Here is a 24,123-nt window from a genome sequence, read left to right as displayed (position 1 = left end):
TGACAAGGAAAGTCAATGTCAGCATAAAAGCAAAATAGAAGGCATACAATATGGTAAAAAATTAGTGGGAAGCTAGTGGCCTAGGAGACTTTTAAAAACCAACAAAAAGCAACAAAAACAATAAGGAGAGAAAAGAAGAAATGTGAAGGTAAGCTAGCCAATAAATATTAAACAGGATACCAAATCAGATTTCCAGAGTATATAAAGAGTAAAAAAAGAGGCCAGTGTGGATATTGGACTGCTGGAAAATGATGCAACAGATAATAAGGATAAAAAAAAAATCAAGGAAGAACTGAATAAGAATTTTGTTTCAGTATGCAATGTGAAAGATGCCAGTGGCATGCCGGAAACTTGAGAGTGTTAGGTGCATAATTGAGTTTAGTCACTATGGAGAAAAGTTGCTTGGAAAGCTGAAAGCTCTGCAGGTAAGTAAGTCACCTGGACCAGATGAACTACTCCCCTGTGTTCTGAAAGAGGTACCTCAGGAGATCATGGAGGCATTAGAAGTGATCTGTCAAGAATCGTTAAATTTTCCTGAGCACTGGAAAATCACAAATGTCATTTCACGAAAGACAGGAAATGATAGCCCAGTTAGCCTGACTTCAATAGTTGGTAAGAAATTGGGGTCCATTATAAAGGATGAGGGTTTGGAGTACTTGGAGACACACAATAAAATAAGCCAAAGTCAGCATGGTTTCCTTTAAGTGGAAAATTTGCCTACCAAATTTGTTGGAATTATTTAAGGAAATAACAGGCAAGACAGGCAAAGGAGAGTCTGAGAATGTTGTTTATATGAATTTCAGAAGGCCTTTGAAAATGTGCTGCACATGAGGCTGCTAAATATAAAAGCCAATCAAACTACATGTAAGAGTTACTAGTATGGTCAGAAGATTGGCTGACTGGCAGAAGACAAAGATTGGACATACACTCAGTGGCCTCTTTATTAGGTTCATTTATGCAAATATCTAACCAGCCAATCTTGTGGAAGCAACTCAATGCATTATGGCATGCAGACATGGTCAAGAGGTTCTCTTGTTGTTCAGATCAAGCATAAGAGTAGAGAAGAAATGTGATCTAGGTGACTTTGACCGTGGGAAGATTGTTGGTGTCAAACGGAGTGGTTTGATTATCTCAGAAATTGCTGATCTCCTGCGATTTTTGTGCACAACACAGTCTATAGAGTTTATAGAGTATGGTGCAAAAAAGAAGTCCAGTGAGTGTCAGTTCTGTGGGCAAAAATGCTTTATTAATGAGAGTGGTCAGAGGAGAATGGCCAGACTGGTTCAAGTTGACAGGAAGACAACATTAACTCAAGTAATCACGCATTCCGGTTTAAGGTGGCACCGGTGAATCTCAGCGACTTCTGGCTGGTGACTGATGAAAGAAGGAAAACACCTAAATACTTTGTTAATTGCTTTTTCTGGTAAAAGGTCATCATAGACAATAGCTGCAATGTCCCTTTGGACTTGGAGACAATTTGAGGTGAGGCAAGCCAGTGGGCCCATCCGCAAGAGTGAGGAAGGCCCGAGTTTTGATCGATTTAGACACTGAGCCGAAATGGAGATGTTGGGTACAAGATGAATCGAGGCAGCTGGGCTCAGGCTGCAGAGTGCACTGAAGCAAATGAACCCAATGTCTGCATGATGACTTAGGCATCAGGCCAGATTGAAAAGGTCAGGGTGTGGGACCAGAGATGAGGAACAGGTCAGTTCAGCTTGCTGCTCTGCTTAGCACTGCACTCAAGGTTTATGAACAGACTCTCTTTGCGGCCTTCAATACAGAATGCTATTTGCTTGTTTTTACTGTTTGCCTGATGTGCTTTTTTTCCTCTCACTGCATACTTAGTGTTTGACGGTCTTCTTTCTTTAATGTTTCTTCGGGGTTTTTTTTGTTTAATGGCTGCCTGCTAGTAGATGAATCTCAAGGTTGTATAATGTATACATACCTTGAGAACAAATGTACTTAGAAATTTTAAATTTGATTACAAAAGCGATGTGTGGAAGAGCAGCTCTGAATGCACAACACTTCAAACTTTGAGGTGGATGGGTTACAACAACAGAAGACCACAAACATACACTCAGTGGCCACTTTATTAGATATGCAAGGTAGTTAATGAATACCTACTAAGCATATAATCCATTTGGCTTCTGATGATGTGTCAGTGTTGGGTCTGCTACTTTTCACATTCTATGTTAATGATCTGGATGACAGAATCGTTGGCTTTTTGGTCAAGTTTGTTTTTCAATACAAAGTTAGGTAGAGGGGTAGGTAATGTTGGGGAAGCAAAGAGTCTACTGAAGGACTTGAATAGTGGCAGGCATCCAGGTTTTGGTGCTCCAATTCTCTGGAGTGTGGTTAGCTGCCATTGTCCCTTTTAGAATCGGACTGCAAACTATTGCTTGCCACATTCTTCCATGGAGATTCTGTACTTAAAGACCTCATGCTGAGCATTACGTGCTCAATTGTAGGAGTTCCATTTCTAATACCACGGTCTATGATTTTGCATTTGGATTTTGTTTGTGTCAGTCTTGTTTGAGTCTGAGTTAATTCTAGACCTTGCTCTGCACTTGGGTTTATCACCATCTATAGGTCTCTCATTACAATTTTGACAGAAAATTTTCAAAGAGATATGCATTATAGAAGTAGTTCATAATCTGAGAGCATAATCAAGACAAGAGCTGGGAGGAAGCAGGAAAGAGGAAGGGACAAAAGATGATAAACGTTTGAACACAGACCCAGGCCCTAAAATGGGCTGAAGGAAGCAGTGCCAATATGAAGATCGTGGATGTTATGTATATATATATATATATATATATATATAACATCCACGATCTTCATATATATATACGCGTGTACGCGCGCGCGCGCGCGCACACACACACACACACACAGTCAGGTCTAAAGATTTAATCGCTGTGGAGAATTTCTTGTGGGATAATGTGTCTATGAAAGTTCTCAGTCATTCAGGTCATTGTATATCAAGCAGTAGTAAATCAAGGCTACAGCCTACAGCAAATCGAGAAACATCATCTAGACAATACAGCAAGTCCAATTGCCTTGATTTACCACAGCATGTGGGATAATGTTTTCTCTGACAAGGCGGATCACTCTGCTTGGCAGGAGAGACTTGTGGCTGTGAAACCACCTCAGGTTCAGGGGCCTCCTCCGTGGTGATTGCAGGAGTTGACTTTGGGACTACAGGAAATGGTTCTGATAGCTCTACACACCTTTCTTCTGTTGGCATCCCAAATAGTCTACAGCTAGCTTCACTGGATGATATGGATCATAATGTGGAAGTACGGTGTTTGACATCTCCTTTCCTTTGCCTTCTTGGAAGCTACCTCATACTGTTTTGTCCATTGCCACTTATTCTCGATCTATAGAAATGAGTTCAAGGGCAGAGCATAATAGATAGTTTTGGGAGGAACCTGTTATAGTAATTGACAAATCCTATAAAGAACTGTAATTATGACACGTTAATATTCCTTGGGGCATCCACCACTGCTTTGTGCATCAATAGTGCGACCACAGTAAGTGATGCTTGATATAAATACTTCACTCTTGTTACATTGTGCTCTGAGCCCATAACCTTCTAATATTTTTAACAGTCTTTAGATTTTGTAGATGTCCTTTATCATCCTCACAGGTAACAAAGATGTCATCCAGGTAACACGGAGTGCCTGGACTGCCTTGCAGCCCCTGGTCCATAGATTTCTGCCAAAGAGCTGCTGTTAATCCAACTCCAAATATTTATTTTTATTTATTGCGATATGTACAGAAGAGGCCCTTCTGGCCCTTCTAGCTGTGCTGCCCAGCAATCCCCCAATTTATCCCCAACCTAATCATGGGACAAGTTGCAATGACCAATCAACCTACCAGCCGGTACGTCTGTGGACCGCGGGAGGAAACCGGAGCACCCGGAGGAAACCCCAGTGGTCACAGGAAGAACATACAAATTCCTTACAGGCAGCAGCGGGAATTGAACCAAGGTTGCCTGCACTGTAAAAGTACACTACCATGCTACCAGGCCAATACAGGTTTAAAGGTAAAACTTGCAGAAAATGCAAACCAAAGTTGGACATACACAAAGAGCATACGTAAGCCTATTATACTGATAAAGCTCTTTGTGAATGTTTATGGTGAGGAACCTCATCCATTTCCATCTGCAGGTAGGCCTCCTCTTAGTCCACTTTGTAGAAATGTTTTCCTCCAAAAAAGTTTGCAAAGGTATCATTTATACATGGCAGAGGGTATTGATCTACTTTCAGTACTGGGTTCATGTTGCCTTTGAAATCACCACAGAGCCCAATGTGGCTTGTTGGTTGTTATATTTCACTGTCACAAATGTCATTCCCACAGGAGTTATCTTTTCTCCAGTACAACTTCTCAGTTGAACATCTGCAGACCTCAGTTTAGTATCTTTGAAATGCTGTTCAAACTTATTTTGTGGAATGACGGAAAAGCCGAGCTGGTGTCCAATTCCATTTGAATCAATTTGCAGTTCAGTTCTGGTGTAAGCCATCTGATTCTCTATTTTTAGCTTGTAAATCTCATCTACCCAGTCCTGTGTCACTTTCATCGGCAGCTTGCAGGTTAGTGCACTGTCTGAAACAGCAACTTGACTTTTCAACTTTTTCTCTTCTCTATACAGTCCATTTATTTTTGTCTGCCCAACATGTTGGTTGTATATATTCTACTTTGTTGCGTTTTCTGAAAGCAGTACTTTTAAACCTGTTTTGTTCTGGTATATGTGAGCCCTGCCAAAAAGGTGTCACAACTTGATCAATCAGGCTAGTTTCTGTTCAGACATTGCAGTTGGTTGAAGCAGTCAAACTGCTAAGCAAACTGTATGCTTTTAAATCCATTGCACTCAGCAGAATTGGCACTCTCTTCTCATCAGCTATTGCATTTGCTTTAAAATACTGCTCAGTTGATTCATTATAAAATATCCAGTTATCTGTTGTGTAATCAAACATACCCAGACTTCCTGATGTAGCCGACCATTACTCTTCATTTTTTTTGTGATTATTATCACCCGTTTGTCACTGTCTCTAAACTCATGAACTCCGCCATTTCCTGCCTTGTTTTTAACCTGACTAATTTTCTCCCCTTGCAAAGAAAAAAAATACTGTGCCTCTTCTTATTTTAACCTGACCAGTTTTCAGTGCACTGCTTTTTTAAATCTAATGTTGCACTGTGCTTCAACAGGTAGGTAGGTGTCTCAGTTTCATTAAAACTTCCTTGTCACCACTGTTACGTTCTGTAACTCTAAAACATAAAACCAATTTAATGGAGAATATGGAGTGTCGGAAATTCGAGTCGTTTTTACGTTAAGCGAGTTGCGTACATATCACGTGGTAGCATAACATATACAATTCACTTGTTTTTACATACAACCGTAATGAATTATTTAAATAAGCAAGAGTACTTAATAGAAACATAGAAACATAGAAAATAGGTGCAGGAGTAGGCCATTTGGCCCTTCGAGCCTGCACCGCCATTTATTATGATCATGGCTGATCATCCAACTCAGAACCCCGCCCCAGCCTTCCCTCCATACCCCCTGACCCCCGTAGCCACAAGGGCCATATCTAACTCCCTCTTAAATATAGCCAATGAACTGGCCTCAACTGTTTCCTGTGGCAGGGAATTCCACAGATTCACCACTCTCTGTGTGAAGAAGTTTTTCCTAATCTCGGTCCTAAAAGGCTTCCCCTCTATCCTCAAACTGTGGCCCCTCGTTCTGGACTTCCCCAACATCGGGAACAATCTTCCTGCATCTAGCCTGTCCAATCCCTTTAGGATCTTATACGTTTCAATCAGATCCCCCCTCAATCTTCTAAATTCCAACGAGTACAAGCCCAGTTCATCCAGTCTTTCTTCATATGAAAGTCCTGCCATCCCAGGAATCAATCTGGTGAACCTTCTTTGTACTCCCTCTATGGCAAGGATGTCTTTCCTCAGATTAGGGAACCAAAACTGCACACAATACTCCAGGTGTGGTCTCACCAAGGCCTTGTACAACTGCAGTAGTACTTCCCTGCTCCTGTACTCGAATCCTCTCGCTATAAATGCCAGCATACCATTCGCCTTTTTCACCGCCTGCTGTACCTGCATGCCCACTTTCAATGACTGGTGTATAATGACACCCAGGTCTCATTGCACCTCCCCTTTTCCTAATCGGCCACCATTCAGATAATAATCTGTTTTCCTATTTTTGCCACCAAAGTGGATAACTTCACATTTATCCACATTAAATTGCATCTGCCATGAATTTGCCCACTCACCCAACCTATCCAAGTCACCCTGCATCCTCTTAGCATCCTCCTCACAGCTAATACTGCCGCCCAGCTTCGTGTCATCCGCAAACTTGGAGATGCTGCATTTAATTCCCTCATCCAAGTCATTAATATATATTGTAAACAACTGAGGTCCCAGCACTGAGCCTTGCGGTACCCCACTAGTCACCGCCTGCCATTCTGAAAAGGTCCCGTTTATTCCCACTCTTTGCTTCCTGTCTGCTAACCAACTCTCCACCCACAGCAATACCTTACCCGCAATACCGTGTGCTTTAAGTTTGCACACTAATCTCCTGTGTGGGACCTTGTCAAAAGCCTTCTGAAAATCCAAATATACCACATCCACTGGTTCTCCCCTATCCACTCTACTAGTTACATCCTCAAAAAATTCTATGAGATTCGTCAGACATGATTTTCCTTTCACAAATCCATGCTGACTTTGTCCGATCATTTCACTGCTTTCCAAATGTGCTGTTATCACATCCTTGATAACTGACTCCAGCAGTTTCCCCACCACCGACGTTAGGCTAACCGGTCTATAATTCCACGGTTTCTCCCTCCCTCCGTTTTTAAAAAGTGGGGTTACATTAGCCACCCTCCAATCCTCAGGAACTAGTCCAGAATCTAACGAGTTTTGAAAAATTATCACTAATGCATCCACTATTTCTTGGACTACTTCCTTAAGCACCCTGGGATGCAGACCATCTGGCCCTGGGGATTTATCTGCCTTCAATCCCTTCAATTTACCTAACACCACTTCCCTACTAACATGTATTTCGCTCAGTTCCTCCATCTCACTGGACCCTCTGTCCCCTACTATTTCTGGAAGATTATTTATGTCCTCCTTAGTGAAGACAGAACCAAAGTAATTATTCAATTGGTCTGCCATGTCCTTGCTCCCCATAATCAATTCACCTGTTTCTGTCTGCAGGGGACCTACATTTGTCTTTACCAGTCTTTTCCTTTTCACATATCTATAAAAGCTTTTACAGTCCGTTTTTATGTTTCCTGTCAGTTTTCTCTCATAATCTTTTTTCCCCTTCCTAATTAAGCCCTTTGTCCTCCTCTGCTGAACTCTGAATTTCTCCCAGTCCTCAGGTGATCCACTTTCTCTGGCTAATTTGTATGCTTCTTCTTTGGAATTGATACTATCCCTAATTTCTCTTGTCAGCCACGGGTGCACTACCTTCCTTGATTTATTCTTTTGCCAAACTGGGATGAACAATTGTTGTAGTTCATCCATGCAACCTTTAAATGCTTGCCATTGCATATCCACCGTCAATCCTTTAAGTGTCATTTGCCAGTCTATCTTAGCTAATTCACGTCTCATACCTTCAAAGTTACCCCTCTTTAAGTTCAGAACCTTTGTTTCTGAATTAACTATGTCACCCTCCATCTTAATGAAGAATTCCACCATATTATGGTCACTCTTACCCAAGGGGCCTCTCACGACAAGATCGCTAATTAACCCTAACTCATTGCTCAAAACCCAGTCCAGAATAGCCTGCTCTCTAGTTGGTTCCTCGACATGTTGGTTCAAAAAACCATCCCGCATCCATTCCAAGAAATCCTCTTCCTCAGCACCTTTACCAATTTGGTTCACCCAATCTACATGTAGATTGAAGTCACCCATTATAACTGCTGTTCCTTTATTGCACACATTTCTAATTTCCTGTTTAATACCATCTCCGACCTCACTACTACTGTTAGGTGGCCTGTACACAACTCCCACCAGCGTCTTCTGCCCCTTAGTGTTACGCAGCTCTACCCATATCAATTCCACATCTTCCCGGCTTATGTCCTTCCTTTCTATTGCGTTAATCTCTTCTTTAACCAGCAACGCCACCCCACCTCCCCTTCCTTCATGTCTATCCCTCCTGAATATTGAATATCCCTGAATGTTGAGCTCCCATCCCTGGTCACCCTGGAGCCATGTCTCTGTGATCCCAACTATATCATAATCGTTAATAACAATCTGCACTTTCAATTCATCCACCTTATTACGAATGCTCCTTGCATTGACACACAAAGCCTTCAGGCGCTCTTTTACAACTCTCTTAGCCCTTATACAATTATGCTGAAAAGTGGCCCTTTTTAATGCTTGCCCTGGATTTGTCGGCCTGCCACTTTTACTTTTCTCCACAGTACTTTTTGTTTCTACCCTCACTTTACACCCCTCTGTCTCTCTGCACTAGTTCCCATCCCCCTGTAGTGAACTAACCTCCTCACGCCTAGCCTCTTTAATTTGATTCCCACCCCCCAACCATTCTGGTTTAAAGTCACCTCAGTAGCCCCCGCTAATCTCCCTGCCAGGATATTGGTCCCCCTAGGATTCAAGTGCAACCCGTCCTTTTTGTACAGGTCACGCCTGCACCAAAAGAGGTCCCAATGATCCAAAAACTTGAATCCCTGCCCCCTGCTCCAATCCCTCAGCCACGCATTTATCCTCCACCTCATCGCATTCCTACTCTCACTGTCGCGTGGCACAGGCAGTAATCCTGAGATTACTACCTTTGCGGTCCCTTTTCTCAACTCCCTTCCTAGCTCCCTATATTCTCCTTTTAGGACCTCATCCATTTTCCTACCTATGTCATTGGTACCTATATGTACCACGACCTCTGGCTCCTCACCCTCCCACTTCAGGATATCTTGGACACGATCAGAAATATCCCGGACCCTGGCACCAGGGAGGCAAACTACCATCCGGGTCTCTGGACTGCGTCCACAGAATCGCCTATCTGACCCCCTTACTATCGAGTCCCCTATCACAACTGCCCTCCTCTTCCTTGCCCTACCCTTCTGAGCTACAGGGCCGGACTCTGTGCCGGAGGCACGGCCACTGTCGCTTCCCCCGAGTAAGCTGTCCCCCCCAACAGTACTCAAACAGGAGTACCTGTTGTTAAGGGGCACAGCCACCGGGGTACTCCCTATTACCTGACCTTTCCCCTTCCCCCTCCTAACCGTGACCCACTTGTCTGCCTCCCGTGGCCCCGGCGTGACCACCTGCCTGCAACTCCTCTCTATCACCTCCTCACTCTCCCTGACCAGACGAAGGTCATCGAGCTGCAGCTCCAGTTCCGTAACGCGGTCCCTTAGGAGCTGCATCTCGATGCACTTGGCGCAGATGTAGGCGTCCGGGAATAATTACAATATTGCTCAAATATTACTGAAATATTAAATACACAATAGAGGAGATACCTAATTGGATCTCTTCTATAGATGTGTGGTGGAGAGTATATTAACTGGTTGCATCACGGTCTGGTATGGAAACACCAATGCCCTTGAATGGAAAAGTCTACAAAAAGTACTGGATATGGCTGAGTCCATCATGGGTAAATCACACCCCACCATTGAGCACAACTACATGGAGCGTCATCGCAGGAAAGCAGCATCCAACATCAAGGACCCCCACCATCTAGGCAATGCTTTCAGGAAGAAAGTTACAGGAGCCACAGGACTCACACCCCCAACTTCAGGAACAGTTATTACCCCTCAACCATCAGGCTCTTGAATCAGAGGGGATAACTTCACTCGCCCCCATCACTGAACCTTTCCCACAGCCTATGGGCTCATTTTTAAGGACTCTTCAACTCATGTTCTCGATATTTATTGCTTCTTTTCCTCTTTCCTTTTGTATTTGCATATTGTTTGTTTGTTCTGTTGGCTGCAGTCTTCCATTGATTTTATTGTGTTTCTTGTATTTACTGTGATTGTCGCAAGAAAATGAATCTCACAGTTGTACATGGTGACTTTGATAATATATTTACTTTGAGCTTTGAAATCCCATGCAAATAACCAATACAGTAAAGATGGCAGGAACTGATATATAACCAACCCACATGCTAAAAAAAGGCTAGTTTTTATTCAGTAATATGGAATAAGAAACAAACAGCCCAACAGAGCATGTATTACGAGCTGGCTTGAATCAGGGGTGCTATGTGCTGAATAATCACTGATTTCAATGACATGAAATTTATTGTTTTGAGGCAGCAGTACAGTGTAAAGACATAAAATCACTATAAATTACCCAAAAAAACAGTGCACAAGGTAGGAATAATGAGGCAGTGTTCATAGTCACATACAAATCTGCTCAAGATTGCAACAATGTGAGAATATGGGATTCTCAACTGACAACACTGAACTAACAATTTGAGGCAATTCGGCATAGCCAGAAATGCTGTTTTCTTTAATGAGAACGTTTCTTGTTTCATAAGGTTAGTCATTAGAGACTAATAATTATTTCTTTTTTTGCCATTCTTAATGGTAAAGTCTGTGTAATTTTTAAAAGACTAATAGAATTAAGGACTAAAGCTTTTCCACGCTGTTAAGGGTCCAACAATTGCTTGTGCATATACTGTGTTGGAAAAACATAAATGATATTTTAAATTAAAATCTATTTTGACTAAAAACATTTTTCATTGTGTATATGTATCTGAGTAAATAAATAAAAATTGCATCTGTGGATTAGTGTTGGACTGGAAGCAGTTGAGTTCTTTGTTAAAAAGTCATGTTTTTCTAAACTAGTTTCTAAAATCAATGGTATTTTTGATATAGATTGCAAATTAAAATGACTACTTCTACTTAATACAAATTGGAACTTTGACTCAAACATGCCTTCCCTTGGCTGGTGTGCAGTTAATTAATCCTAATCCATATCAACACAGGAGGAAGAAATAACTCTAACACACCCAAAGGGCGTGGGGACCCTGGCGTGCATCCAAATTGACTTCATTGGACTTTTGCCAGTCTCTACTAAAAGGAATAAATAAATCCACAGTAAAAAGGACCAGAAAAAAAACACTTGCAAAGCAACCATGGCAAAAATGCTGATCACAGAAGTGTTCATACGCAGGAGCAGTGGAGTAGGAACCAGGAAACTATTTTACAGGTCAGGTCACACCCCAAATAGAAGAGAGCACAGAAGAAACTGACACCTCATAACGCACAGTCATCAGAACTACAAAGAAAAAACAGATTTCCTTGAATAGCTTGTTCCCAAGAAGTCCACAGAGATCATGGTTCTCATACACTGCACTCAATTAAGTCTACATTCGTAGCAACCAATTTGCTCCCCGACATCTCCTCAGCCTTTACCTGATGGCCAGCCCCACCCAGCAATTCTGCTTACACTGAAGTATTGATATGATCAAAACCACTCACCTGCCTTTAATCCTAGCCCCAGAAACCTGGCACACCCACTCTATCACAACTATTTTTTTGGGCCCTATACCGGCTAGCATTCAGGGATCCAGTTTCAAAACCTTTAGACAGTCTTAATTTGACCAAGGACAATTTAATCCACATTTAACAACTGCCTTCATCCTATGGAATTACCCCTTCTCTTGATAGTTCCACCCTGCCTTTTCTTTCATTGCATCCATCTTTTCTACGTTCAGGTTAGCAAAGAGTTATTATATTGAAATCAAAGCTAGACTGTCAGCCTCGGGGTAAATACTTCCACTCTTATCTTGAATAATCCTGCAGTTTACATTCATTATGAGTACAGTCTTCTATCATTGATGATTTTAACATCAGGATTAATTAAGCTTCCTCTCATTGTCCTTGTTGAAAGTGTTCAGGAGGTTCTGAATTGTTGTGGTGCAAATCTTCATAAATATATGGTCATTCAGATGATGAAGAGGAAAACTAAGATATCATACCTCCACTGCCTTGCAGCCAAACCCATTCGTGAGGAAGAATCCGGGATTAAACCCGGAGGAAAAATTTGGAGCTGTAGCGCATTAGGTTTAAAGTTCAAATTGGATTTATTATCGAAGTGTGTATACATTATACAACTTTGAGATTTGTCTCCTTACAGACAGCCGCAAAACAATGAAACCCAAAAGAACCCATAATAAAAAAAGAGGACCGTCAAACACCTAATGTGCAGAGAGGGGAAAAAAAAAAGCAAATTGTGTAAACAATAAAAGTAAGCAAATAGCATTCAGAACAAAAGTGAATCATAGACACAAAGCCCAGAGCAGCTGGAACAGGCCACAGCCTCAGCCTCAGTTCACCGCAGAACCGAGTAAATGTCGCGGAGAGGCAAGTCGAACCAGCCCAACTCTTGCCTCTTGTCCTATTACCCTGCCTTTTCAATCCATCTGGTCTGGCATTTAAATTGTCCAAACATTCCTCACACCAGGACCCAGGCCTTGTCGCATGGGCATGCTCTGGGCCTGGACTCTGATGCCACATTTTGACGCACACCCGACCTTTCCAAATTTGACTGGCACTTAGATCAATCAAATCTCACTCTCAGTTTAGGTTGGCAGGCCTTGAATCTGCCTCACCTCCATTCCAGCTTTGCTCTGCTCCATTCACTCTGACCTTTGCCTCAACTATGCCTCAACCTCACCCTGACTTTGCCTCAAACAAGCCTCGACTTCACTTCGTACCGGACACTCTGATCCTCCACTCAGCCTTGCCTTTGCTCGCCCCTCCATTGTTTCTGGAGATCGTTTCCCATAAATTTTACAAGAAAAATTGTTATTAATAAAGTATTTATTTGCATTCTTTGTTTTGTTTGCTACCAGTAAGCTGGCACTGGGTTTCACCAGTGCCACCTTAAACTGGAGTCCTACGTTGAGTTCAATGCTAACTGGCAACTCCTGTGATGAAGCTTGTGCCTAACTGTGTCGGTCTCTGTCGTTCCTTTGGGTTCATCAGCTGCATGGAGAGGGGTACCTGCTACACGGGCAACAGCTTGCTCTCAGCATCATACTACTCTGGCTTGCATATCATGTAGACAGCTGTGACGCGACATCCGTGGTTAACCCTGACCAATGCAGGGACCTCATACGGTCACCGAAGTTTGTCTAGAAAAGTACAGCAGACAGGTGTTTCAGTACTAATGTATAGTGTGGTTCTAAACAAGTCTGTGGCTTTCATGGACTATAACAAACATTAACGACAGAGCGACTTGATTAAAACATTTGCAAACAGCAAAGAAATTTGTAAGTGGTGGATTGTGGAGAAAAAAAGGTGCAGGCAGGGGAAGGTTAACTTTTGCACAGTTCAGATGGGTAGATGGATTCAAAGGTACGTTTAATGTCAGAGAAATGTGTACAATATACATCCTGAAATTCTCAATTATGATGGTGAAATTGGGGACAACAAACTAGAGAAAGAAATATAATACAATTCATATGATCTTTAGAAGTGTAAAGGAAGGTAATGGCTTTGAATTGCTGGAGGTAACATAGCAAGTAGGTAATGTTCTGAAGAACTCTGCAAGCAACTTCAATTTATTGGCCAAGGAAAGGGGGCAAGGTGGTCATTGTGACAATGGCATAAAATGCAGATCTGGCCACAGCCGGAGTATACTGAGCAGTACAGAAGAAGAAAGTAGTGGTGCCATTAGAGAAGTTTTTATGGAAACTACTTGAGGGTGTTGTCAAAAATGGAAAATGTCACTTTGCAATTATGGAGGAAAGGGTGGGTAGGTCAGGAAAGTTTTCCTTAAGGCACTGGAGGATGAGAGGAGATTTAAATGAGTTCCACAAAATTCAGAGAATCCTGAACAGAAATAACTCCATTAGTACTGAGGTCAATAAACTAAAGAGTATAAGGAAAGAGCTGCACATTCAAAATACTAGATGAACTTAGCAAGTCTGGTAGCATCTGTGGAAGGAAGTAAACAGCTGATGTTTTGGGTCAAGATGCTTACTAGGACTGGAAAGGAAGGGGACAGAAGCCAGTATAAGGAGGTCATTATCAGCTGTTAGAGAACTAACTTCCCCCTCACCTGGTATTACCTTTCATCTGCTAGCTTGTTATCGCCTGCTACCTATCACCTCCACTTTATTGCTCAAGATTTCCAGCATCTGCAGAATCTCCTGTGTCTGTGTGTAGAAGGAAAGACATGCTAACCTGTACTGCCAACCAAAAGCAAGGATTTTTGGCCTTTTTGTTACCTTGATTATCCACTTCAATGACAATAGAAATGATTCCCCTGGAAATACTGCAACAAAGGTAAATACAGTGTATTTTTTGAGACCATGATTCTAGCAGCAAAGGGATTGACCTAAGAGGAAATTACTGGTATTGGTTTATTCTTGTCATTTGTACCAAGATAACACACACAAATAGGGAGACAGATTCTGGAACGGTGCAGTAATAACAGGGTCGACATGATGGAGGATTTTAATTTCCCCGATATTGATTGGCATCTCCTTGGAGCAAGGAGTTTAGATGGGATGGAGTTTGTTAGGTGTGTTCAGGAAGGTTTCCTAACACAATATGCAGATAAGCCTACAAGAGGAGAGGCTGTACTTGATCTGGTATTGGGAAATGAACCTGGTCAGGTGTCAGATCTCTTAGTGGGAGTGCATTTTGGAGATAGTGATCACTATTTTGTCTCCTCTACCATAGCATTGGACAGGGATAGGAATAGACAAGCTAGGAAAGTGTTTAATTGGAGTAAGGGGAAATAAAAGGCTATCAGGCAGGAACTTGGAAGCATAAATTGAGAACAGATGTTCTCAGGGAAATGTACGGCAGAAATGTAGCAAATATTCAGGGGATATTCGCGTGGAGTTCTGCATAGGTACGTTCCAATGAGATAGGGAAAGAATGGTAGGGTACATGAACTATGGTGAACAAAGGCAGTTGAAAATGTAGTCAAGAAGAAAAGCTTATGAAAGGTTCAAAAAACTAGATGATGATAGAGATCTAAAAAATTATAAGGCTAGCAGGAAAGAGCTTAAGAATGAAATTAGGACAGTCAGAAAGGGCCATGAGAAGGCCTTGGCGAGCAGGATTAAGGAAAACCCCAATGCATTCTACAAGGATGTGAAGAGCAAGAGAATAATACATGAGGGAACAGGACCAATCAAGTGTGACAGCAGAAAAGTGTGTATGGAACCAGAGGAAGTAGCGGAGGTACTTAATAAATATCTTGCTTCAGTATTCACTACGGAAAAGGACCTTGACGATTGTCGGGATGACTTACACTGGACCGAAAAGCTTGAGCATATAGACATTAAGAAAGGGAATATGCTGGAGCATCTGGAAAGTATCGAGTTGGATAAGTCATCAGGAGGGGACGAGATATACCCAGGGCTACTGTGGGAGGTTAGGGAGGAGATTGCTGAGCCTCTGGCAGTGACCTTTGCATCATCAATGGAGATGGGAGAGGTTCTGGGGGATTGTTGGATTGCAGATAGAAACATAGAAATATAGAAAGCATACAGCACAATACAGGCCCTTCGGCCCACAAAGCCGTACTGAATATGTCCATACCTTAGAACTACCTGAGCTTACCAATAGCCCCCTATTTTTCGAAGCTTTATGTACCTATCAAGGAGTCTCTTAAAAGACCCTGTCGTATCCACCTCTACCACCACTGCCAGCAGCTAATTTCACACACTCACCACTCTCTGCGTAAAAAACTTATCCCTGACATCTCCTCTGTACCTACTTCCAAGCACCTTAAAACTATGCCCTCTCGTGTTAGCCATTTCAGCCCTGGGAAAAAAGCCTCTGACTATCCACATGATCAATGACTCTCAGTATCTTGTGCACCTCTATCAGGTCACCTCTCATCCTCTGTCGCTCCAAGGATAAAAGTCCGAGTTCATTCAACCTATTCTCATAAGACATACTCCCCAATCCAGGCAACATCCTTGTAAATCTCCTCTGCACCCTTTCTATGGTTTCCACATCCTTCCTGTAGTGAGGTGACCAGAACTGAGCACAGTACTCCAAGTGTGGTCTGACCAAGGTCCTATATAACTGCAACATTACCTCTCGGCTCTTAAACTCAATCCCATGGTTGATGAAGACCAATGTCTCATATGCCTTCTTAACCACAGAGTCAATCTGAGTAGCAGCTTTGAGTGTCCTATGGACTCAGACCCCAAGATCCCTCTGAACCTCCACACTGCCAAGAGTCTTACCACTAATACTATATTCTGCCATCCTATTTGACCTACCAAAATGAATCACCTCACACTTATCTGGGTTGAACTCTATCTGCCACTTCTCAGCCCAGTTTTGCATCCTATCAATGTCCCGCTGTAACATCTGACAGCCCACCACACTATCCACAACACCCCCAACCTTTGTGTCATTAGCAAATTTACAGGTCATTCATAAAAATCACGAAGAGAAGAGGTCTCTGGTAGCAGCAGAGATAGAGGAGCAGATTGGGAGGCAGATTTTAGAAAGGTGCAAAAATAACAGGGTTGTTATCATGGGTGACCTTAACTTCCCTAATATTGATTGGCACCTGATTAGTTCCAAGGGTTTAGATGGGGCAGAGTTTGTTAAGTGTGTCCAGGATGGATTCCTGTCACAGTATGTGGACAGGCCGACCGGGGGAATGCCATACTAGATCTAGTACTAGGTAATGAACCGGGTCAGGTCACAGATCTCTCAGTGGGTGAGCATCTGAGGGACAGTGACCACCGCTCCCTGGCCTTTAGCATTATCATGGAAAAGGATAGAATCAGAGAGGACAGGAAAATTTTTAATTGGGGAAGGGCAAATTATGAGGCTATAAGGCTAGAACTTGCGGGTGTGAATTGGGATGATGTTTTTGCAGGGAAATGTACTATGGACATGTGGTTGATGTTTAGAGATCTCTTGCCGGATGTTAGGGATAAATTTGTCCCAGTGAGGAAGATAAAGAATGGTAGGGTGAAGGAACCATGGGTGACAAGTGAGGTGGAAAATCGAGTCAGGTGGAAGAAGGCAGCATACTTGAGGATTAGGAAGCAGGGATCAGATGGATCTATTGAGGAATATAGGGAAGCAAGAAAGGAGCTTAAGAAGGGGCTGAGAAGAGCAAGAAGGGGGCATGAGAAGGCCTTGGTGAGTAGGAGAAAGGAAAACCCCAAGGAATTCTTCAATTATGTGAAGAAAAAAAGGATGACAGGAGTGATGGTAGGACCGATTAGAGATAAATGTGGGAATATGTGCCTGGACGCTGTGGAAGTGAGTGAGGTCCTCAATGAATACTTCTCTTCGGTATTCACCGATGAGAGGGAACTTGATGATGGTGAGGACAGTATGAGTGAGGTTGACGTTCCGGAGCATGTTGACATTAAGGTAGAGGAGGTATTGGAGTTGTTAAAATACATCAGGACGGATAAGTCCCTGGAGCCTGACGAATATTCCTCAGGCTGCTCCACAAAGCGAGGGAAGAGATTGCTGAGCCTCTGGCTAGGATCTTTATGTCCTCGTTGTCCACGGGAATGGTACCGGAGGATTGGAGGAAGGCGAATGTTGTCCCTTTGTTCAAAAAAGGTAGTAGGGATAGTCCGGGTAATTATAGACCAGTGAGCCTTACGTCTGTGGTGGGAAAGCTGTTGGAAAAGATTCTTAGAGATAGGATCTATGGGCATGTAGAGAACCATGGTCTGATCAGGAACAGTCAGCATGGCTTTGTGAAGGGCAGATCATGTCTAACAAGCCTGATAGAGTTCTTTGAGGAGGTGACCAGGCATATAGATGAGGGTAGTGTAGTGGATGTGATCTATATGGATTTTAGTAAGGCATTTGACAAGGTTCCACACAGTAGGCTTATTCAGAAAGTCAGAAGGCATGGGATCCAGGGAAGTTTGGCCAGGTGGATTCAGAATTGGCTTGCCTGCAGAAGGCAGAGGGTCATGGTGGAGGGAATACATTCAGATTGGAGGATTGTGACTAGTGGTGTCCCACAGGGATCTGTTCAGGGACCTCTACTTTTTGTGATCTTTATTAACGACCTGGATGTGGGGATAGAAGGGTGAGTTGGCAAGTTTGCAGATGACACAAAGGTTGGTGGTGTTGTAGGTAGTGTAGAAGATTGTCAAAGATTACAGAGAGACATTGATAGGATGCAGAAGTGGGCTGAGAAGTGGCAGATGGAGTTCAACCCGGAGAAGTGTGAGGTGGTACACTTTGGAAGGACAAACTCCAAGGCAGAGTACAAAGTAAATGGCAGGATACTTGGTAGTGTGGAGGAGCAGAGGGATCTGGGGGTACATGTCCACAGATCCCTGAAAGTTGCCTCACAGGTGGATAGGGTAGTTAAGAAAGCTTATGGGGTGTTAGCTTTCATAAGTCGAGGGATAGAGTTTAAGAGTCGCGATGTAATGATGCAGCTCTATAAAACTCTGGTTAGGCCACACTTGGAGTATTGCGTCCAGTTCTGGTCGCCTCACTATAGGAAGGATGTGGAAGCATTGGAAAGGGTACAGAGGAGATTTACGAGGATGCTGCCTGGTTTAGAGAGTATGCATTATGATCAGAGGTTAAGAGAGCTAGGGCCTTACTCTTTGGAGAGAAGGAGGACGAGAGGAGACATGATAGAGGCGTACAAGATAATAAGAGGAATAGACAGAGTGGATAGCCAGCGCCTCTTCCCCAGGACACCACTGCTCAATACAAGAGGACATGGCTTTAAGGTAAGGGGTGGGAAGTTCAAGGGGGATATTAGAGGAAGGTTTTTGTATTCAGAGAGTGGTTGGTGCGTGGTATGCACTGCCTGAGTCAGTGGTGGAGGCAGATACACTAGTGAAGTTTAAGAGACTACTAGACAGGTATATGGAGGAATTTAAGGTGGGGGGTTATATGGGAGGCAGGGTCTGAGGGTCGGCACAACATTGTGGGCTGAAGGGCCTGTACTGTGCTGTACTACTCTATGTTCTATGTTCAGATCCCTGAGGCACAGCACTGGACACCGACCTCCATGAGGAATATGACCCGTCTACAACCACTCTTTGCCTTCTGTGGGCAAGCCAATTCTCGATCTACAAAGTAATTTCCCCTTGGATCCCATGCCTCCTTACTTTCTGAATAAGCCTTGCATGGGGTACCTTATCAAATGCCTTGCTGAAATCCATATACACTACATCTACGGCTCTACCTTCATCAATGTGTTTAGTCACATCCTCATAAAATTCAATCAGGCTCATAAGGCACGACCTGCATTTGACAAAGCCATGCTGACTATTCCTAATCATATTATGCCTCTCCAAATGTTCATAAATCCTGCCTCTCAGGATCTTCTCCATCAACTTACCAACCACTGAAGTAAGACTCACTGGTCTATAATTAACCGGACTACCTCTACTCCCTTTGTTGAATAAGGGAAGAACACCCGCAACCCTCTAATCCTCCGGAACCTCTCCCATCCCCATTGATGATGCAAGGATCATTGCCAGAGGCTCAGCAATCTCCTCTCTTGCTTCCCATAATAGCCTGGGGTACATCCCGTCCGGTCCCGATGACTTATCCAACTTGATGCTTTCCAAAGGCTCCAGCACATCCTCTTCCTTAATACCTACTTGCTCAAGCTTTTCAGTCCACTGCAAGTCATCACTATAATCACCAAGATCCTTTTCTGCAGTGAATACTGAAGCAAAGTATTCATTAAGTACCTTTGCTATCTCCTCCGGTTCCATACAAATTTTCCACTGTCACATTTGATTGGTCCTATTCGCTCATGTCTTATCCTCTTGCCCTTCACATACTTGTCGAATGCCCTGGTGTTTCCCTTAATCCTGTCCGCCAATGCCTTCTTATGGCCCCTTCTGGCTCTCCTAATTTCATTCTTAAGCTCCTTCATGCGAGCCTTATAATCTTCTAGATCTCTATCATTACCTAGTTTTTTTGTACCTTTCGTAAGCTCTTCCTTTCTTCTTGACTAGATTTACAACAGCTTTTGTACAACACGGTTCCTGTACCCTACCATCCTTTCCCTGTCTCACTGGAACGTACCTATGCAGAACCCCATGCAAATATCCCCTGAACATTTGCCACATTTCTTCTGTACATTTCCCTGAGAACATCACTTTCCAATTTATGCTTTCAAGTTCCTGTGTGAATGCCTCATATTTCCCCTTACTCCATTTAAACATTTCCCTAACTTGTCTGTTCCTATCCCTCTCCAATGCTATGGTAAAGGAGATGGAATTGTGATCACTATCTCCAAAATGCTCTCCCACTGAGAGACCTGACAACTGACCAGATTCATTTCCCAATACCAGACCAGCCTCTCCTTTTGTAGGCTTATCTACATATTGTGTCAAGAAACCTTCCTGAACACACCTAACAAACTCCACCCCATCTAAACCCCTCACCCTAGGGAGATGCCAATTGATATTTGGGAAATTAAAATCTCCCACCACAACAACCCTGTTATTATTACTCCTTTCCAGAATCTGTCTCCCTATCTGCTCCTCGATGTCCCTGTTACTATTGGGTGGTCCATGAAAAACATCCAGTAGAGTTATTGACCCCTTTCTCTTTCTAACTTCCACCCACAGAGACTCCGTAGACAACCCCTCCATGACTTCCTCCGTTTCCGCAGCCGTGACACTAGCCCTGATCAACAGTGCCATGTCCCCACCTCTTCTGCCTCCCTCCCTGTCCTTTCGGAAACATCTAAAGCCTGGCACTCGAAGTAGCCATTTCTGCCCTGCACCATCCAGGTCTCTGTAATGGCCACAACTTCATAGCTCCAAGTGCTAATCCACGCTCCAAGATCATCTGCTTTGTTCATAATACTCCTTGCATTAAAATAGACACATCTCAAACCATCAGTCTGAGCGCGTCCCTTCTCTTTCATCTGTCTATCTTCCCTTTTGCACTGTCTCCAAGTTTTCTCTATTTGTGAGCCAACCTCCCTTTCCTCCGTCTCTTCAGTTCGGTTCCCACCCCCCACCAATTCTAGTTTAAACTCTCCCCAGTAGCCTTAGCAAACCTTCCTGCCAGGATATCAGCCCCCCTGGGATTCATGTGCAACCCATCCTTTTTGTACAGGACACTCCTGCCCCAAAAGAGGACCCAATGATTCAGATATCTGAATCCCTGCCCCCGCTCCAATCCCTCAGCCACGCATTTTCCCTCCACCTCGTTCTACTCCTATACTCACTGTCACGTGGCACAGGCAGTAAGCCCGAGATTACTACCATTGAGGTCTTGCTTCTCAACTTTCTTCCTAACTCCCTGCAGTCTGTTTTCAGGGCCTTCTGCCTTTTCCTACCTATGTCGTTGGTACCAATATGTACCATGACCTCTACCTTTTCTCCTTCCCACTTCAAGGTATCATGGACGCGATCAGAAACATCCCAGACCCTGACACCTGGGAGGCAAACTACCATCCACATTTCTTTCCTGTGTCCACAGAATCGCCTATCTGACCCCCAAACTTTAGAGTCCCCTACCACTGCTGCCATCCTCTTCCTTTTCCTACCCTTCTGAGCCACAGGGTCAGACTCTGTGCCAGAGGCGTGACCACTGTTGCTTCCCCCAGGTAGGCCGTCCCCCCAACAGTACTCAAACAGGGACAGCCACTGGGGTACTCTCTAGCATCTGCCTCTTGCTCTTCCCTTTCCTGACTGTTACCCATTTATCTGTCTCCCCAGGCCCCGGAGTGACTACCTGCCTATAGCTCCTCTCTGTCACCTCCTCACTCTCCTTGACCAGACGACGGTCATCGAGCTGCAGCTCCAGTTCCCTAATGTGATCCCTAAGGAGCTGCAGCTCGGCACACCTGGTGCAAATGTGGCCGTCCGGGAGGCTGGGAGTCTCCACGACCTCCCACATCTGACACCAAGCACAGAAAACCGGCCTCACACACATACTTTCTGTCTGTACTCTACACAGATAACCTACCTCACCTCAACCCTTTATTGCCGAAGCCCCGTTGAGCCAAAGCCTTCCAACTCTGTCTCCCTCTATTCCGACGGTCACTATATAAATCTGTCTCCTTTTTTTTTATCTCTTCTCGCTGTTCTCACTGGCTGACCTCCGCGTGATTGGGCAGTCGTGCCCCGTTCAAACCGCTGAAGATGTTGTTCCCTTATTCAAGAAAGGGAGTAGAGATAGCCCAGGAAATTATAGACTAGTGAGTCTTACTTCAGTGGTTGGTAAGTTGACGGAGAAGAATCTGAGAGGCAGGATTTATGAACATTTGGAGAGGCATAATATATTAGGAATAGGCAGTATGGCTTTGCAAAAGCAGGTCGTGCCTTACGAGCCTTTTGAGGATTTGACTAAACACATTGATAAAGGTAGAGCCATAGATGTAGTGTATATGGATTTCAGCAAGGCATTTGATAAGGTACCCCATGCAAGGTTTATTCAGAAAGTAAGGAGGCATGGGATCCAAGGGGACATTGCTTTGTGGATCCAGAACTGGCTTGCTCACAGAAGGCAAAGAATGGTTGTAGACTGGTTATATTCTGCATGGAGTTTGGTGACCAGTGTTGTGCCTCAGGGATCTGACCTGGGACCCCTTCTCTTCATGATTTTTATAAATGACCTGGATGGGGAAGTGGAAGGATGGGTTATTAAATTTGCAGATGACACAAAGGTTGCGGGTGCTGTGGATAGTGTGGTGAGCTGTCAGAGGTTACAGCGGGATATTGATAGGATGCAAAACTAGGCTAAGTGGTAGATGGAGTTCAACCCAGATAAGTGTGAGGTGGTTCATTCTGGTAGGTCAAATAGGATGGCAGAATATAGTATTAGTGGTAAGACTCTTGGCAGTGTTGAGGATCAGAGGGATCTTGGAGTCCAAGTCCGTAGGACACTTAAAGCTGCTGTGCAGGTTGACTGTGTGATTAAGAAGACGTATGGTGTATTGGCCTTCATCAACTGCAGGACTGAGTTCAAGAGCAGAGAGGTAATGTTACAGTTATTTTGGAACCTGGTCAGACCCCACTTGGAGTAATGTGCTCAGTTCTGGTCACCTCACTACAGGAAAGGCATGGAAACTATAGAAAGGGTGCAGAGGAGATTTACAAGGATGTTGCCTGGATTGGGAGCATGCCTTATGAGAGTAGGTTGAGTGAATTTGGCCTTTTCTCCTTGAAGTGACATAGGATGAGAGGCGACCTAATAGAGGTGTATAAGATGATGAGAAGCATTGATCGTGTGGATAGTCAGAGGCTTATTCCCAGGGCTGAAATGGCTAACAGAAGAGGACACAGCTTTAAGGTACTTGGAAGTAGGTACAGAGAAGATATCAGGGGTAAGTTTTTTTACGCAGAGAGTGGTGAGTGTATGGAATGGGTTGCCAATATGTGGTGGAGGCGGATAAAATAGGGTCTTTTAAGAGGCTCCTGGATACATGGAGCTTAGAGAAATAAAGGGTTGTGGGTAACTCTAGGTAATTTCTAAAGTAAGTACATGTTCAGCACAACATTCTGAACTGAAGAGTCTGTATTGTGCTGTATGTTTTCTATGTTTCTAAAATGCTGAAGGAACTCAGCAGGTCAGGCAGCATCTATGGAAATGAATAAACAGTCAACGTTTTGGACAAAGGTCTGTCTTCAGGTCTGAGAAGGAAGGAGGAAGATGCCAGAATAAAAAGGTGCAGGGAAGGGAAGACGGCTAGCTGGAAGGTGATAAGTGAAGCCGGGTGAGTGAGAGAAGTCAAGAACTGGAGAACAATGAATCAACTAGGAGAGGAGAGTGTACCATAGGAGAAACAGAAGGAGGAGAGTAGCTGGGGAAGTGATAGGCGGGGAGAAGATGTAAAAGTCAGAGTGGGGAATAGAGGTAGGGGGTTTTTTTTATCAGAAGGAGAAATCAATATTCATGAATTTAGGTTGGAGGCTACCCAGACAGAATATAAACTGTTGCTCCTCCTCTCTGCAGATGGCCTCATCTTGACACAAGTTGAGCCCATGAACCGATATGCTGGAACGGTATGTTAATTGGAATTAAAATGTTTGGCCACCGGGAAGTTCATCTTGTGTACCAAGATACAGAAAAAAAATTGTTTGCATACTCTCTGGGCAGATCATATCATACACAAGCTCACCGAGATAGTAAGAAGTAACCAGCATGTCAGAAATGGCATTCTAGCAACAGAAAAAGTGCAATG

This window comes from Mobula birostris, chromosome 14 (genome assembly GCF_030028105.1).
Source record: "Mobula birostris isolate sMobBir1 chromosome 14, sMobBir1.hap1, whole genome shotgun sequence".
Classification (NCBI taxonomy): Eukaryota; Metazoa; Chordata; class Chondrichthyes; order Myliobatiformes; family Myliobatidae; genus Mobula; species Mobula birostris.
This window is presented reverse-complemented; position numbering follows the sequence as displayed.